This window comes from Hylobates moloch, unplaced genomic scaffold (genome assembly GCF_009828535.3).
Source record: "Hylobates moloch isolate HMO894 unplaced genomic scaffold, HMol_V3 SCAFFOLD_12, whole genome shotgun sequence".
Lineage (NCBI taxonomy): Eukaryota > Metazoa > Chordata > Mammalia > Primates > Hylobatidae > Hylobates > Hylobates moloch.
Genome location: NW_026652287.1, coordinates 70,088,869 through 70,105,888, shown reverse-complemented (window position 1 = coordinate 70,105,888; position 17,020 = coordinate 70,088,869). Strand labels below are relative to the sequence as shown.

At 38.3% G+C, this 17,020-nt stretch overlaps 1 long non-coding RNA gene across 1 annotated transcript; it reads left to right on the top strand.

Annotated features, from left to right (window-relative positions):
- Positions 1–2,274: 2,274 nt before the first annotated feature.
- Positions 2,275–16,665, top strand: LOC131380745 (uncharacterized). The gene is made up of 3 exons (XR_009208900.1): positions 2,275–4,814; positions 6,317–6,948; positions 15,214–16,665. It is a non-coding gene; the product is annotated as an uncharacterized LOC131380745 (long non-coding RNA).
- The last annotated feature ends 355 nt before the right edge of the window (positions 16,666–17,020 follow it).

Genomic DNA, 17,020 nt, shown 5'->3' with positions numbered 1-17,020 from the left:
CCATTTACTAGTCAATCCGTGTCCATTTACTAGTCAATCCTCTTTCATGTACATAATTATTTCTAAGGAAAAAACAAAAAAAAAGACCCACCCTCATTCCAAACATCTGTATATTTACCATATAATCCTCCTACTGGATTTGCTCTGGATTTAATTTTCAAAGGCTCTAAAGTCTTTAACTGAAGCTTAAAAAACAAATAGACTTTAGGTATCTAGGCTTTATTCTGAATTCTATGCCTCCTAAGTTTTTAAGACTTAACAAGAACCATTTCACTTTCCAATATTCACTTTAAAAATGTTTTTCCATACTTTTTCTGACTACAAAATATCAGAGTGGTTTGTCTAATGTTATTTGCAAAGCAGTGACTTCCTGGAGCTGTCATTAACTATACTATGTCTCCCTCCCCCAAATCCCAGGATAATCCCCTCTGAAGGCTTGGTAGACTTTACAGAATTATTATGACATCCTGAGTGTTCTTCAGGCTTTGAATCACAGAAATTATTTTTCCAGTATTATAAGTTATCTGTGATCATTTTACTGCCATGTCCTCTGAAATACTCAAGAAGACAAAGTCAATATGGCTGAATTTGGCGCTGAATTTGCTCTATGACCTTGCAGTCTCTTGGGTCTCTGAATGGTGCTGGCATTACCAGGAGAGATGGGATGTGTGAGTAGGCCCATACAGCAATTAGAGGAACTCTAGACAGTTCCTACAGAGTTGCTCTCTGTAGAGGCCCGTATAGAGTCATCACTAATCATTAGCAAGTTAGCGAGGAATTACTTAATTCCAGAGCTAATGCCTCAGAGCGCACTACTACAGAAATAGGATTTTGATGTGAGGGGAGGTAGGAAGTGTCATTTTGATGCCCTGGGTGCTGCCCAAATCTACAGAATGCAATGAAAGGCAGTGCTACACACCATGGGAATATGAATTACAACGGAAGAGGAGAAAGGAGGGAAGCACAAAAAGAGGTAGAATAGCGCCGAATTCATATCAGTTTGTCTGTCTTATAGTTTTTCTGAACAGTGGCTCTGTTTCAGAGCTAAACCGTTCAGAAAAGGGTTAGAGAAAAATACTCTGAGCTTATTCCCCTCCTCACTTTGATACCTATTTTGAATATTCTTTTTTAATGGTCACATCTGAGTTTGCCCAACTCCTATATATACAGAAGCAGCATCATATTGAGAGTTGCTATAAAGTAGATCAGTGAAAAAAAGTAAACCAAAATGTTCACATTTAGGTCAAAACATTTATATTGCTCTCATGAAGTAAACTGGTAATTTTCTTATTATTTAAATGAAACCTATGACTATAAGACATTCTAAGAAACAGTCTTCCTTATAGCCTCAGATAATGACTTCTCTGATTGCTAGATCTCTATTAGCAGGACACAAACTAATTATAGCTGTCTGATTGGTGTTATTTGGGAAAAGTAATTGTCCAAAAAAAGGGAATATGCAGATAGGCTGGTTTAATAATTTGTATATCATTTGCCCTTTGGCAAATGTTATTTATATTAACATATAAATTTATATTATAAACATATACATTTATATTAACATATAAATTAACTCACAAAGCATATTCTCTGGAACAATTACATAAAATATAACCAAGCTCATAAAATCTCTCTCCACACACTAGAATTTCCCATAATTCAAAATGGAAAAAGAACTCAAGATTCTGAAAACATGTAAGACTGCTTCACTGTGCCATAGAATTTTGAGTCATTTCCAATAAAAGACTTTCTTTAATGTTGGGCAAAAATGTCTTGCCAAATAGGTCCGCAGAAGGTAGAGAATACAAGTTTTGGGATATCTGCCTAGGCATGCCAAGGCTGTTCAGTTATTTAATACTCTCACGTTCTACATGTAGCTTCAATGGCCAGAATGCAGATTCTGAAAACAAACAAACAAACAAACAAACAAGTACTTGAGAATAATGTTCAATCTGTTACTAGAAAGGAGCCCCGATCCAGACCCCAAGAGAGGGTTTTTGATCTTGTGCAAGAAAGAATTCAGGGCAAGTCCATACAGTAAAGTGAAAGCAAGTTTATTAGGAAAGTGAAGGAATAAAAGAATCGTTACTCCATAGGCAGAGCAGACCCAAAGGCGGCTGGTTGCCCATTTTTATAATTACTTCTTGACCATATGCTAAGCAAGGGGTGGATTATTCATGCCTCCCCCTTTTAGACTGTATAGGGTAACTTCCTGACATTGCCATGGCATTTCTAATTGTCATGGTGCTGGTGGGAGTATAGCAGTGAGGACGACCAGAGGCCACTCTTGTCACCATCTTTGGTGGGTTTTAGCCGACTTCTTTACTGCAACCTGTTTTATCAGCAAGGTCTTTATGACCTGTATCTTGTGCTGACCTCCTATCTCATTCTGTGATTTAGAATGCCTTACCTCCTGGGAATGCAGACCAGCAGGTCTTAGCCTTATTTTACCCAGCCCCTATTCAAGATGGAGTTGCTGTGGTTCAAACACCTCTGACAAATCTACGAGAATAAAGCCCAGAAATCATTGCAGCAATTTATGTCATCTAGTCTCAAAAATTCTGTTGCAACCCAGGAAGTGGATCATGCCAAAAAGGCTCTGAAGAGAGGATTTAAGGATATTGTAGTATTTCTGAAAACTTTGATAAATGGCTATGAACATTAGATGGTAATTGTTTGAGTCATCAATGAAGATATTAATATTAATATTTTTCACAAGATCCTTTTTTCAGATTAATGAGATCCCTCCCTTAATTTATTTATATTTGGAGGGGGTGGTCCCAAAATACAGAAAATGTAATGAATATCTGTGATAAATGCTCACCACCAAAATGAACAAACAACTTTTATTTTCTTCAAGATTTTCTTTTCTTTTTAAAATACTGTATGTTTTCTTAACCAGGCCCATTCTTTTCCCTTTTCCTGAAGTTTGGCATCATCTGGTGTACACATCCCAATTATATTTTTGTACTTGTACTCTATTTATTTTATGCATTTTAATGTAGTTTTGTAATATTCTCCATAAATGTCTTGATCAATTTTTTAAATAATTGTGTTACATTTTCTAATCATTATTGCTGTTAAGTATGGTGTTGTTTTTTGACAATCGATCTTAGATTAGGTAATCTTCTGCATTCACTTAATTTTACAAGTTATCCAAAGGCTTTTTAGACTTCTTCTAGGAAGGCAATTATATAGTCTACTGACGAAAATGTCCTCTCTTCTTTTCAATCCTTATACCTTATATCTCTTTTTTCTCTTATTATTCCTTTGGTTAGGAATGCCAGTACAATATTGGAAAGTAAAACGATTGCAGGTATCCATGTTTTATTTCTTATTTTAATATAAACGCTTCTTCAGTTTCACCATTTTGACTAATACTTGCTGTCACTGCTTAGTAGATTCACTTGATTAGGTAGGTGAAGTTGCCATCTATACACATTTTTTGAGTTGGTTTTTCTGCTTTATTGAGAGGAGCATATGGCTTTTCTCTATCAATCTCTTTTTTTTTTTTTTTTAAGACTGAGTCTTGCTCTGTCGTCAGGCTGGAGTGCAGTGGTGTGATCTTGGCTCACTGCAATCTCCACCTCCCGGGTTCAAGTGATTCTCCTGCCTCAGCCTCCCTAGTAGCTGGGATTACAGGCATGCACCACCACACCCAGCTAATTTTGTTTTTTGGATTTTTAGTAGAAACAGGGTTTCACCATGTTGGCCAGGATTGTCTCGATCTCCTGACTTCGTGATCTGCCCGCCTCAGCCTCCCAAAGTGCTGGGATTACAAATGTAAGCCACTGCGTCCGGCCTCAATCTCTTAATATGGTAAATATTATTAATTTTATAGGCTTTCCTGATTTTTAAATCACCCTTGGCTTCATAACATGAATCTATTTGTTCACACACAAATTTAATTCAGCATGGTAGTTTTAGGACTTTTTCATTCATTCATTTAGTAAGTACTCATTGAGTACTACTTACATGACAGGAACTTAGGCAATAGAAGTACAGCAGTAATTAAAACAAATTTTTAAGAAATCATTGCCTTCATCGATTACATTGAAGGAATTGGTTAACAATTATGATTAATAACATATATAATATGTTAGACAGTGATCACTGTTAAAGAAAAGAACAAGAAAGAAGAAATACAAACTCTTTAAGAAGAGCTCAAATTTAAGTTGAGTGCCCAGAGAAGTCCTCATAAAAATGCAAATTTGAAAAATGCCTGTAGAAAGGGAGCCTAGCTCTTCTGCTACGTGGGTGAAGAATATACCAGGCAGAGGAAACAGAAGTTAAACAACCCTGAGGTAGGAACATTTCTGATACATTTGAAGAGTTATTTGGCAACTTTTTTTCTAGAAAACTGACCATTTCACTGAAATTTTCAAATTTATTGGCATAAAATTATCTATAATTTTAAATTATTTTTATTAAACTATTGTATTTACAATTCCTTATATTGCTGTTTTGTCACTTTTGATTTTGATCAGACTACCTAGAAGTTTGTCTATTTTGTTACTATTTTCAAAAGTATTATTATTACCAAATATTCTCTGTAGATTGGAGTTGGCAATTTACACACTGCATCTCTGATGTGCAAAAAAAGTCACTTGATATTTCTTTTCTACCCCAGGTAACATTCTTTCCTCTCACCCTCACAGTGGACGCTAGTAAACCTCTGCATCTCTTCAACGTCAAACAGGAGCTGCTGAAAATTTGGGGCTTCTGGCCCAGACCCTCCCTCTGCCTAAATACATCATGCTGCCATTTTGACTCCACTGCAACTGAATGCTATTGGCATGAAGATATTCTGTAAGGTAACCTTCTCAGTGATTCCAAAAGGACACAAGGTGCCTTCGTATTGCCATTTCTCTCAACCCCCGTGCTAACCACCTGCATAAGCTTGGGTTGCATAGCAGTTGTAGTTGAAATTAAAGAATCATCAGTATAAAGAATAGCAGAGATTGGGGCCTAGTCAGCCAGGGAGAAAGCTGAGCTCTTCTGAAGCAACCGCCTTGCTCGTATCAAGCAAGGTGGCAAGGGTTCCAGACACTTTAAGAGTAGAAATAGTTAAGGACCAAGGACAATGTTGGAGACAAATGGGATAAGACACTCTACCTAGAGTATATTAATCATAAACATCTTGGGGCCCTGCTTGCTGGGGAGAGTCTGCTCTTCCCAGGGTTAGCTAAATCTTAGAGATAGAGAACACTTGCCCAAGAGTCTATTCTTCAAATGTAAATCAACCAATCTAGGCCTCATACCTTCAACCACCTCCTCTACTAGGCCAAGTCACTGTAGCCCTGCCTTATTAATCCCAGGGCCAGGTATCAGATAACTAGGGGCAGTCCCTAGCCAATCTTAAACCTGTTTACCCTGCCTCACCATTTCCTTCCTGTGAAAACCACAATAAAGGCTCTTTCCCATGCTTTCCTCTTGCTCCCTTTGCCTCCTCACTGACTTTTGTGCTTCCCCATGTGGCCTTGCATGACAGCCATTTCTCTGTTCATAACAGTCATTTCTCCGTTCATAACAGTCATTTCTCCATCTGCATGTCTTGCCATTCCTAATTAAAACAAATCCCAGGAATACTTTAAAGCACAAAAGATCACATATAGAACCATAGACCTGTGTGCCCAATGCCATTAGGATGTGTAAAATGCCCTTGCAACCATCCTAAGAAGGATGAAAATTTGGGAGAGAGATTACAGTCTTTGAACGAAGATTTAAGCAGCCCACACTTCCTAATCTCAAAGATAATGAGCTCATTGTTGTTCTTGGTGGGAAAAAATTTTTTTTTCAAGCTTTACCTTCCCAAGGATAGTGGCAACTGATTATGGACGATGCTTTAGCTACTTAATTCTTACAATGAGCAACACTGAAAATCTTCTGAGTTTAGTTCTTTAAATTAGGAACTTCTGCTTAAATGTCCAATGCTTTAAGTTGGTTGCAAGGATCACAGAGGTGACATCATATTTTGCTAAGAGTTTTTTATTTAGCAGAACAGCGTAGATCAGTGTAGTCAGATTGCCTGATTTGGAATCCAGACTCCTACAGGCAGTGTGACTTTGGACGAGTTGCTTAACTTTTCTTTATCTTAGTTTTCTCACCTATGGAATGAAAATAATAATGGTATCTTCTTGCTACGGTGCTTGTGAGGAGTGAATTAGATGATCCACAGAAGTTATTAGCATAATGTTTGGCATTCATTGTGTACTCAATAAATATCAATCATGGTAAAAAAAATTAGAATGATTATTAGTATGCCTTTGTGCCATATACTGTGCTAAGTGATCCCTTGTTTCCTTTACCCTCACAGCACACCTGGGTATTGTTACTGGCAGAAGGTGTCTGGGTTCTTGGTGTTTTGAACAAAGAATTGGACAAAATGCACAAACATAGCAATGAAAGAAAAGCACAGATTTTTTTTTTTTTTGAGATGGAGTCTCGTTCTGTTGCCCAGGCTGGAATGCAATGGCATGATCTCGGCTCACTGCCCTCCTGGGTTCAAGTGATTCTTCTGCCTCAGCCTCCCAAGTAGGTGGGATTACAGGCGCCCACCACCACACCTGGCTAATTTTTGTATTTTTAGTAGAGACAGGGTTTCACCATGTTGGTCAGGCTGGTTTCGAACTCCTGACCTCATGTGATCCACCCACCTTGGCCTCCCAAAGTGCTGGGATTACAGGTGTGAGCCACCACACCCGGCCTGAAAAGCACAGATTTATTGAAGCTAAAGTACACTCCACAGAGTGGGAGTTGCCTAGAGCAAGCGGCTCGAGAGCACCAGTTACAGAATTTTCTAGGATTTAAATATTATCATCTAGAGGTTTCCCACTGGTTACTTGGTGGACATCCTATGTAAATGAAGAGGATGAAGTGAAGTTACAAGATTATTTACTTGGTGTACACCCTATGCAAATGAAGAGGATGTTTCCTGCCATAGCTGAGGTAAAGTTTCAAAGTTATTTACTTGGGTGTAGAATGTTGGGGCTTTTTCTGTTTGATTTAGTTCTAGGAAGCCCTTAGGTTCCCTGCTTCCAGACCCTATTCTTCTGCCTCAGTATTATTACCTAGGAATGGTGGAGCTGTGCTTGAGTGCTCTGAATCTGAAGCCCACGCTCTTAATTACAAGCCCCATGTGACTGGAGGTTTAATAGAGGGTGAGTCAAAGAAATAGTTCAGGAACTCTGGCATCATTCCACTATATCAAGTATCCAAATATGAAAAACAAGAGAACTTGGCATGCCCTGTGACACTTTTCATGTTGTCACTGATGTTGCTGGTATTTAGACTCTGCAAGCCAACTTACAGTCTATAAGACATCCTATAAACTTTCTTGAAAACACTTCATGAAATTTATACTTTTTACTTTTCTACAGAGGCAAATATTATTGAAACATTTCATATTTACTGAAAAAAAGATATTCGTTGGCATCAAACTATCTAGCATGAGGGTATTTTATGGAACATCAAACAATCATTGATAGCTATCTATGATAGATTTGCTTAAATGAAAGCCAGCACGAAGCAACCAAATTGTCACATCTAACCATGAACAATGACACTCATTAAGTTATGGGAATATCAGTATCAAAACGAAAGACTTTTTCACCTCTTACTTAACCTGATCATTGATCTCTTGAAAAATAAAAGAGCACGATTAAGGGACAGTAAGAAAGAAAGGGAGAGAAATTGAACAGGAAGTCCTACTTATTTGGAAGTTACAGAACATGCACACTACTATCCAAACAAACTGCACTATCCAAACATACTACTACAAGTGCCATTATTTCTTGACTAGCAAGTCAGAAGCAATACATTTCAGAGACATAAATTAGCTTTGATGGAGATTTTGTAGTTAAAGTTTGAACTCTGAGTAATTGCATTAATATAAGTAGTAACGTGTAAATCCCCCTCCAATAGGGAGTGCAGAACTCCAAAAAGGATCACTGAGCAAAGATGAATAAGACAAATTAAAAAAAGAGGATTGGTGTGTGCAGTGGCTCACGCCTGTAATCCTAACACTTTGGGAGGCTGAGGTGGGGGGATCGCTTAAACCCAGGAGTCTGAGACAAGCCTGGACAACATGATGAAACCCCATCTCTACAAATGTGCAAAAATTAGCTGAGCATGGTGGTGTGTGCCTGCGGGCCCAGCTACTTGAGAGGCTAAGGTGGGAGGATCACTTGAGCCCAGGTGTTCAAAATGGGGCCAGTGCACTCCATCCAGCCTGGGTGATAAAGTGAGACCCTGTCTCGAAAACAAAACAAAACAAAACAAAATCCCTCAAAAAACGATCTACATAGGGCAAAGGGCAAGGTGAGGAACTTCTCTTTTGGTCCTCCCAGCTCAGAATTTAATTTACCTATCCCTTAACAATGAAGGATTAAAGTGACTACCAGAAGCACTCCATGTCTTATTTGTAGTCTGTTGTGTTATAAGTGGTTGCTTAGGTTGGTAGCGAGTAACAATACACAATATAGCATTTATCCTTTTGTCAGCAATATAAAGTCCTGAGTAAAAGACCTCCTTCAAGTGTTGTTAATGGAACTGGGGAAAATTCAGCTGATAATTGCAGTGTATCTTTGTTACCCGTGCAAACTTGAGAGATAGAAGAGAGACAGAGAGAGAGAGAGAGAGAGAGAGAGAGAGAGAAAAAAAAACCCTGATGCCTTAAGGCATCTATTGTATACAACGAATTAACTTCTCTTATTTGCATCTATAATATTAGTTACGTGCCATCCTCCTTGGAAGAAATGAGAAAATAATATTCAAATCAGTTTTTGGTAGAGTTTAATTGTCTTGTGAAACTCCCATTGAGAAAGGCTGCTAGAAAACATATTCAAAGGAGACTTTGTCCCATCTGGATATGTCGTAGATTTCACTGATATACTGAGATGTTAACTTACTTGTTTCTTGGTACCAACATTTCACCCAATGACATCAAAATAAACTTCAAAGCACTGACATTGGTGCTCAAAAAATTATGTGTTCAAATTCTGATTCTGCCACCTCCAGGGTGTCTGATTTAGGGAAAGTCACTTATGCCTCAGCTATGACATGAATAATATATATGACATAATACCATACCTACCTTACAGGGTTGCAGTGATGATTTCGTGAGACAATGTGTGTAAGACAGACCTCAGCACACTGTGAACACTGAACGAATGTTATTAACCACTGGAGATAACAATCCTGAGTAACCCACTGTATATCTTTCCTCTTGGGGAGATTGAGAACAACACAGAACCATTAGACCTGTCTCCTACTGAGCCATCTGGTATTGATTTTTCAGTTGCACATCCTGGAGACTTACTAGGGCCATAAAATTAAGGAAGCAATAATTCTCCCCTGACCACTCAGCTGCTAAAATGAAGGGACCTGGAATTTTACACCCTCTAGGATAACACAGAGAAAGCCTTGTAATAGGGTTCCTGTTGCTTATTTCAAGACTGTTAACTAAGAGCAAAGGAGTATTTGGTATGCCGGAGGGCTTTACATTATCCATTAGCATTGTGGTCTCTAAGTTCTTGTCATAACTTACAGTGGTGTTTTATGAACAAATTAACCCCAAGTAGCTTTTGCAGTAATAAAATATGCTGTGGAAGGCTTGCTCATTTTCTGCATGCATTTTACTGTTATGTTAGACATGGAGAGTGAGAAGATATGAGAGAAAAACCATGAGAAGAGGCAGAGAGAGGATGTGCAAAGAGAAGAGGGAGAAAAAGGATGTATTGATCCTGTTCTTATTTTACTTCAACTAAACATGTATTTTCTAAGTCTTTTTCTCAAACTACAAAGAAAAAAAAGCAGGGTCAAGTCTTGATCTTTTTAAAAAAAAATAAGGTACACGTACTGCTTTTTTCTGATTATGAAGTAATACAAGTTCCTTATAGAAAATATGAAAAGCACACTGAAGAAAAAACTAAATTCCCTATAATATTATTAACCAGACATAAATATTTGTGATGTTTGGTACGTTTCCTTCTATTGATAATCTGTTTTCTATGTATGCATGTTGGTGAGGTCTAAACTCTGATCTTTTTTCTCTCTTGCCCAAATTCCTATCTAAGGGCCTGGGGACTCACATCCAGCAAACCATAAAAATCTCACCAGATGGGTTTTATTTAACCCTACACAATGTGGTTTCCTTTCCAATCTGACTCTGCATAACATCACATGATAGATTAAAAAGGAAATCAAAATATTTTATCTCACGATTTTTTTTTAACTAGACTGAAAAACCTCAAAATATATTTTTTTGCCATATTTTGAAATGGCTCTGCAAAGCCGTCTTTTGTGGGGGATAGTTTGCATCTGTAAAGAATCTCTATTAACATAATTAGATCTTTTCCCTTCCAGGCCCTGAAATCCTGAAGAGATTAATCGAGATTCTAGCCCCTTTTAAAGGTGTGAATAGGAAACATTTGCTCTAAGGGTGGCCACCTACGGACTTCTTAAGACCCTTGGTCTCCACAACCCCTTATTTTAACCCAGACACTCTTTTCTATTGATTCCAGGTCTTCAGATGGTAACTTAACTCTTCCAAACAATTGCCAATTAGAAAATCTTTGAATCCACCTATGACCTTCAGCCCCACCCCCTTCCCGCTTTGCGTTGTCCCATCTTTCCGTTCCAAACCAATGTATACCTCACATGCATTGATTGATGTATCAAACCAAGCTGTAACCCAAACTACCTTGGGTATATGTTCTCAGGACCTCTTGAGACTGTGCCTCAGGCCATGATCATTCATATTTGGCTCAGAATAAGCCTCTTAAATCTTAAAATATTTTACAGAGTTTGACTTTTTTTTTTTTTTGCCAATGTAGGTATCATATTGAACAATTTTATATCTTCCTCTCTTTGAATTATCATTCCTAGGTGCATTTGTCCATGTAATTGAAAATTATTTTAAAGATAAAATTTGACCAATTCATCATACTGTTAAATCAAGGTTAGCCTAAAGCTGCCTCCTTACATATTTTCAGTTCAGCCTAAAGGTTTCTGTGTATGTAGTGAACTGTAACCTAAAGGTATAAACAGGCTGTAACCTACTCTTGTGCCACTCACTGAGTTTGAGCCACCCTAAGGGGGCCAACTGTTCAAACCACATTCAAATAAGGTGAATGCCAAGCTGTAACCAATCTGGCTGTTTCTGTACCTCACTTCTGTTTTCTGTATGTCACTTTCCTTCTTCTGTCTATAAATATTCCACCATGTGGCTACCCTGGAGTCCCTTGCAGCTTACTCTGGCCCAGGAATCTGCCAATTCATGAATTGTTCTTTGCTCAATTAAACTCTGTTAAAGTTAATTTCGCTAAGGTTTTTCTTTTAACAATACCATACATAAGAATAAACTCCAAATGAATCAGAGATCTAAATGTTAAAATATTGACCTAACAATGCTAAAGGAAGATTGGGATGATTTTCTCTATAGCCTGAGTGGAGGGAATGCTACCTAAATATGACAGAATTCAGATACAATTTCTAAACATTGATAAATTTCACCACATAAAAATCAAAACCTTTTGCATTGCAAAACAAACAAACAAACAAACAAAAAACCCTCAGAATCCCACCACAAGCAAAGTCAAAGGGCGAACAACAGATTGAGAATAACTATTTGCAGCATACATCACAAAGTACTAATTTATCTGATATATAAAGAACTTTAAAGAAAAACAGACCAAAAATCCTTTAGAAAAAAGTGAACATTAACAGATTACATATCTATATTAAACATAAAGAGATGACCAGTTTTATTAATAATACAAGAAATGCAAATTGAAAGAAGACAAAGATACTACATCTAACCTATTAGAATGCAAAAATTTAAAAGCTTGGCAAGACTGACAGGCAACAGAAGCCCTTATACAATGTTGGTGGGAATGCAAAATGGTACAATCCTCATAGAGGGGGATATGACAATATCTAACAATATTACATATGCTTTTATCCTTTGACTCAGCAATCTTACCCCTAGGAATTTACTCTGATGATGTACTCCAGGATATGAAAACACATATACACAAGGCCATTCTTTGCAACATTATTTGTGATTGCAAAATATTGGAAACCACCTAAATACACAAATAAAAAACAGTTGAATAAAATATGATACAAGCATATAATGCAGTATCATGCATCTATATATTTTTAAAAAGAGGAATATCTCTGTAGATTTATATGGATTTCTAGGATATGTTAAGTACAAAACAGTATCTATAGTATGCTACCTTTTTGCAAGAAACGAGGAAATAAGAAAATATCCTTTATTCATGTTTGCAATTAATTTTGCAAAAATAACAGGAATGATAAACGAGAAGCTAAATAAAATTGTTTGCCTACTGGGGTAGAGGAAATGCAATGGAAGAGATTAAGGAAAAAGTAACACTTCTTTGTGTATATGGTTTCGTATAGTTTTTATTTTGAAAGCATGCTAATGTTCTTTATGTTTTTTAAAATAAATCAAACAAAGATGGGAGAAGAGTCTCTAAAACTGAATGCAAACATAAACAATGGAATCCACTGTATTTCAAATGAATAACATAACCTAACTCAAAGGATTGTTGATGAAAATGGAACTAATCAAAGTTGCTTTTGAACAACATATTTTAATATGTACTGTGATAGGCAGCATTCTAGGATGGTTCCTGGCTTTGTTTTCTGTTGCTATAACAGAACCACAGACAGGGAAATTTATAATATATAGAAACTTATTTAGCTCACAGTGTGGAGGCTGGGAAGTCCAATATCCACAGTATGGCATCTGGTAAAGGCCTTTGGGTTGCAGGACAAGTAATGGCATGCAAAAGAGAAAAGCTCAAGGAGTTGAAGAGCCTGCTACCTGTGTAACAACCACTTCCCAAGATAACTAACCTACTCCTGAGATAGTGACATTAATCCATTCAAGAGGGCACAGCCTTCATGACCTTAAAACCTCTCATTCAGCACCACCTCTCAGTATTGTTGCCTTGGGGATTATGCTTCAACATGACTTTTCAGGGAGACACATTCAAACCATAGCGTCTCACCCCTGGCCCCCCAAATTCATGTCCTTCTCGCAAACGTAATGCATTTATTCCATCCCATTAGCCCCCAGAGTCTTAGCTTGTTCCAGAATCATCTCAAAGATCCAAAGTCTAGAGTCTCATCTAAATTAGATATGGGTGAGGCTCAAGGGATGATTCACCTTGAGGCAAATTTATCTCCTGGTACAAGCCTGTGAAATCAAAACAAATTATAGACTTCCAAAATACAGTGGTGAGACAGGCATGGGACTGCCATTCCCGTACCAAAAGGGAGAAATAGGGAAGAAGAAAGGAGTAACAGGCCCTAAGTATAGGTTCAAAACCCAACAGGGAAAACATCATTTAAATTTTAAAGCTTCAGAATTATCTTTGTTTCCATGTCCTGCATCCTGTGCATACTGGGCCTAGGAATGGGCCTCCAAGGCCTTGGGCAGTCCTGTCCCTATGGTTTTCCTGGGTTCAGTCCACCCAGCAGCTTTCATGGGTTGGAGTCTTATGCCTGCAGCTCTCTTAGGCTGGAGTTGAATGTGGGTAACTTTATGTTCTGGGGTCTCCGTGGTGGTCCTGCTCCCTTGGCTCCATTAAGCACTGCCCTAGTTGGGGCTGTCTGTGGCAGCTCCAGCTCTGACCCCTCATTTTCATTGTTAGCAACATCCTTCAAACTCTAGGCAGAGGAAGCCACGTCCCCACAGCCCTTGCGTGCTGCATGCCTGCAGATTTACCACATGGATCCACCAAGAGTTATCACTTGCACCTTCTAGAGCAGCAGGTTGAGCCACAACTGGTATAGCTGAGGAGCACTCTGCTGGAACGTAGAGAGCAGAGACCTGAGGTGGTCCTGGGCAGTGAGCCCATAGAGGGTGCCTTAGGCCAGTCTCCCAAAATCATTCTGCCCTCCTTGAGCTCTGGACTTATGATAGGAGGGGCAACCTCAAAGATCTCTGAAATGTCTTGGAAGTCTTGCTTTCATGGTCCTCATGAATAGCCTCTGGCTTCCTTCAATACATGCTAATCTTTTTGTTAAAGGGTGACTTGGCTGCGCCCTTACATGCTTTTTCATCCTTTACATGACCAGGCTGCAAATTTTCCAAATCTTTCTGCTTTCTTTCCTTTTAATTATAAATTTCATCTTAAATAATTTCTCTCCTCTAGCATCTCACTATAAGCAGTTAAAAATAGTCATGCAGTAATCTGAATGCTTTGCTGCTTAGATATTCTGTTAGATATCCTAGTTTGTCCTTCTTAAATTCTACCTTCCATAAAGTCCTCAGGCATGGATGCAGTTCAACCATGTTATTTGCTGCTTTATAACCAGAATGGCCTTTGCTCTAATTTTCAATACTTTATACCTCATTTCCACTTGAGACCTTTTCAGAGTGGCCTTTATTGTCTATATTCCTGTCAACATTCTAGTTATGACCACTGACTAATCTCTAAGAAGTTCCAGACTTTCTGTAGTCTTTTCTTCTTAGCCCTCACTAGAATCAATTTTAATGCTCAATTTTTGGCAATGCAGGCTTTTTCTAGCCTGTTCCTTCAAGCTCTTTTAACCTCTATCCTTTATCCAGTTATAAAGCTGCTTCCACATTTTAGGTATCGGTCATAGCAACAACCTCACTTCTCAGTGGCAACTTTCTCTCTCAGTCTGTCTTCTGGAGCTGTAACAGAATACTGCAGACGGGTAATTTATGATGAGCAGAAATTTATTTAGTTCAAGGTTCTGGAGACTTGCAAGTCCAATATCAAGGGGCTGGCATATGGTGAGGGCTTTAGGCTGCCTCATCCCATGGAAGAAGAGTGGGGCACATGCAAAAGAGAGAAGCACAAGGCACTGCGCCTGCTTTATAACAACCCACTCCTGAGATAACTAACCTACTCCTGTGATAATGACAATCAGTTCATGAGGGTGGAGCCCTTATGACCTAAATATCTCCCATTCAGCCCTATCTCCTAACACTGTTGCACTGGGAATTACATTTCAACATGAGTTTTGGAAGGAACATTCAAGCCATGGCAGCTTGCAAGATTCCCACCCCCTGGTGTATAAACCCTGTAAAATCCCCTCCCCTTGAATATTGTAGGAATTAGTGAATATGACGGGATAGTTGCTCCATGTGAGCAAAGTGATGAGATACTCATTCCCATTATTATGTTATGTTGCTTAAAATTTCATCAGAGCAGATAGCCCAGACTACTCCACTGCCGGAGTCTCCTGCTGACCTTGAAAGAGCAAACTGACAATGTAGCAGGGACTAGCAGGTGGCTTTTAAGGAAGTGGAAAATAGCCCCCAGCTGACAACCAACAAGAAAGTATGTCTTTGTGCCTACAACTGCATGGAACTGAATTCAGTCAACACCCTGAACATGCTTGAAAGAGGATCCCAAACTCCACGTGAGAACCACAGCATGGATGACATCTTGATTTCAACTTTGCAAGACCATGAAAGAGAATCCAGGTGCTTTGTGCTCAGACTTCTAGCCTGGAGAACTGTGAGGTAATAAATGGATGTTTTTAGTTCCTAAGTGTGTAATAATTTGTTATGTAGCATTAGAAAACTAGTACATATACCCTCAGTATGAAGAAAAAGAAGAATGGCCTAATGTTAAATTCTTTTTAGTAGGTTTGTTTTTCATCATCATATGGGCATAACAAATCTCAAACTTTTGCATGTATTGTATATTTTAATAAATGAGTAAATGGATTGACGTTGGAAGCCAAAGCTCTAGTTGTAGAAGAAGAGAGATACAAGAATGGATTGGGGAAAGGCAAAGGACAATACTTTGGGGCTAAAAGGAGTAGAAGATTTTACTATAAACTCGTAGTTTCTAAAATATATACATTAAAGCTGAGATTTCCAACATATGCAAAATACAAAACATCTAATATATTTCTGCTTGTTGAAAAAGCTTAGAAGCAATGCTATCCTAACAGTGATGAACATATTTAGCACCAAGATCTTGATTTCTAAATACCATTACCTTCCAAAAGGAGCCAGGGCTCCATGAAGAAATGGCCAATTCTGGGGTTGGCACAGAGAAGGTATAAGATAAACCTAGAGCATCTCATTGTGCCATAAATTAAGAAAACACTAAAAACAGTTGACAGGGCATGTCAAGAAGACACAGGAGTCACCTTAAGCATCAAAATAGGCCTGATGTGGTGGCTCACGCCTGTAATCCCAGCACTTTGGGAAGCTGCGGTGGGCAGATCACCTGAGATCAGGAGTTTGAGACAAGCCTGGCTAACATGGTGAAATCTCGTCTCTACTAAAAATACAAAATTAGCCGAGTGTCATGGCACGTGCCAGTAAACATGGGAGGCTGAGGCATGGGAACCACTTGAACCTGGGAGGCAAAGGTTGCAGTAAGCCGAGATCGCACCACTGCCATCCAACCTGGACAACAACAAGACTCCATCTCAAAATAAATAAATAAATAAAGACACTAATAGATTATAATCCATTGAAAAAATAAGAATCTATGAGTTCAAACTGAAGAGAGACAGAAAGAGAAAGAGAGAGAAAGAAAGAGAGAGACAGAATAGATAAGGGAAAGAGAAAGATCTTTATTACAGTTAAAGGCTAACTGTAATAAATATAGAAAGAATGATGAAGTTAGAAAAATCACAGTTTGCCTTTGAAACCAACGAGAACAAAGATACAACATACCAGAATCTCTGGGACACATTCAAAGCAGTGTGTAGAGGGAAATTTATAGCACTAAATGCCCACAAGAGAAAGCAGGAAAGATCCAAAATTGACACCCTAACATCACAATTAAAAGAACTAGAAAAGCAAGAGCAAACACATTCAAAAGCTAGCAGAAGGCTAGAAATAACTAAAATCAGAGCAGAACTGAAGGAAATAGAGACACAAAAAACCCTTCAAAAAATTAATGAATCCAGGAGCTGGTTTTCTGAAAAGCTCAACAAAATTGATGGACCGCTAGCAAGACTAATAAAGAAGAAAAGAGAGAAGAATCAA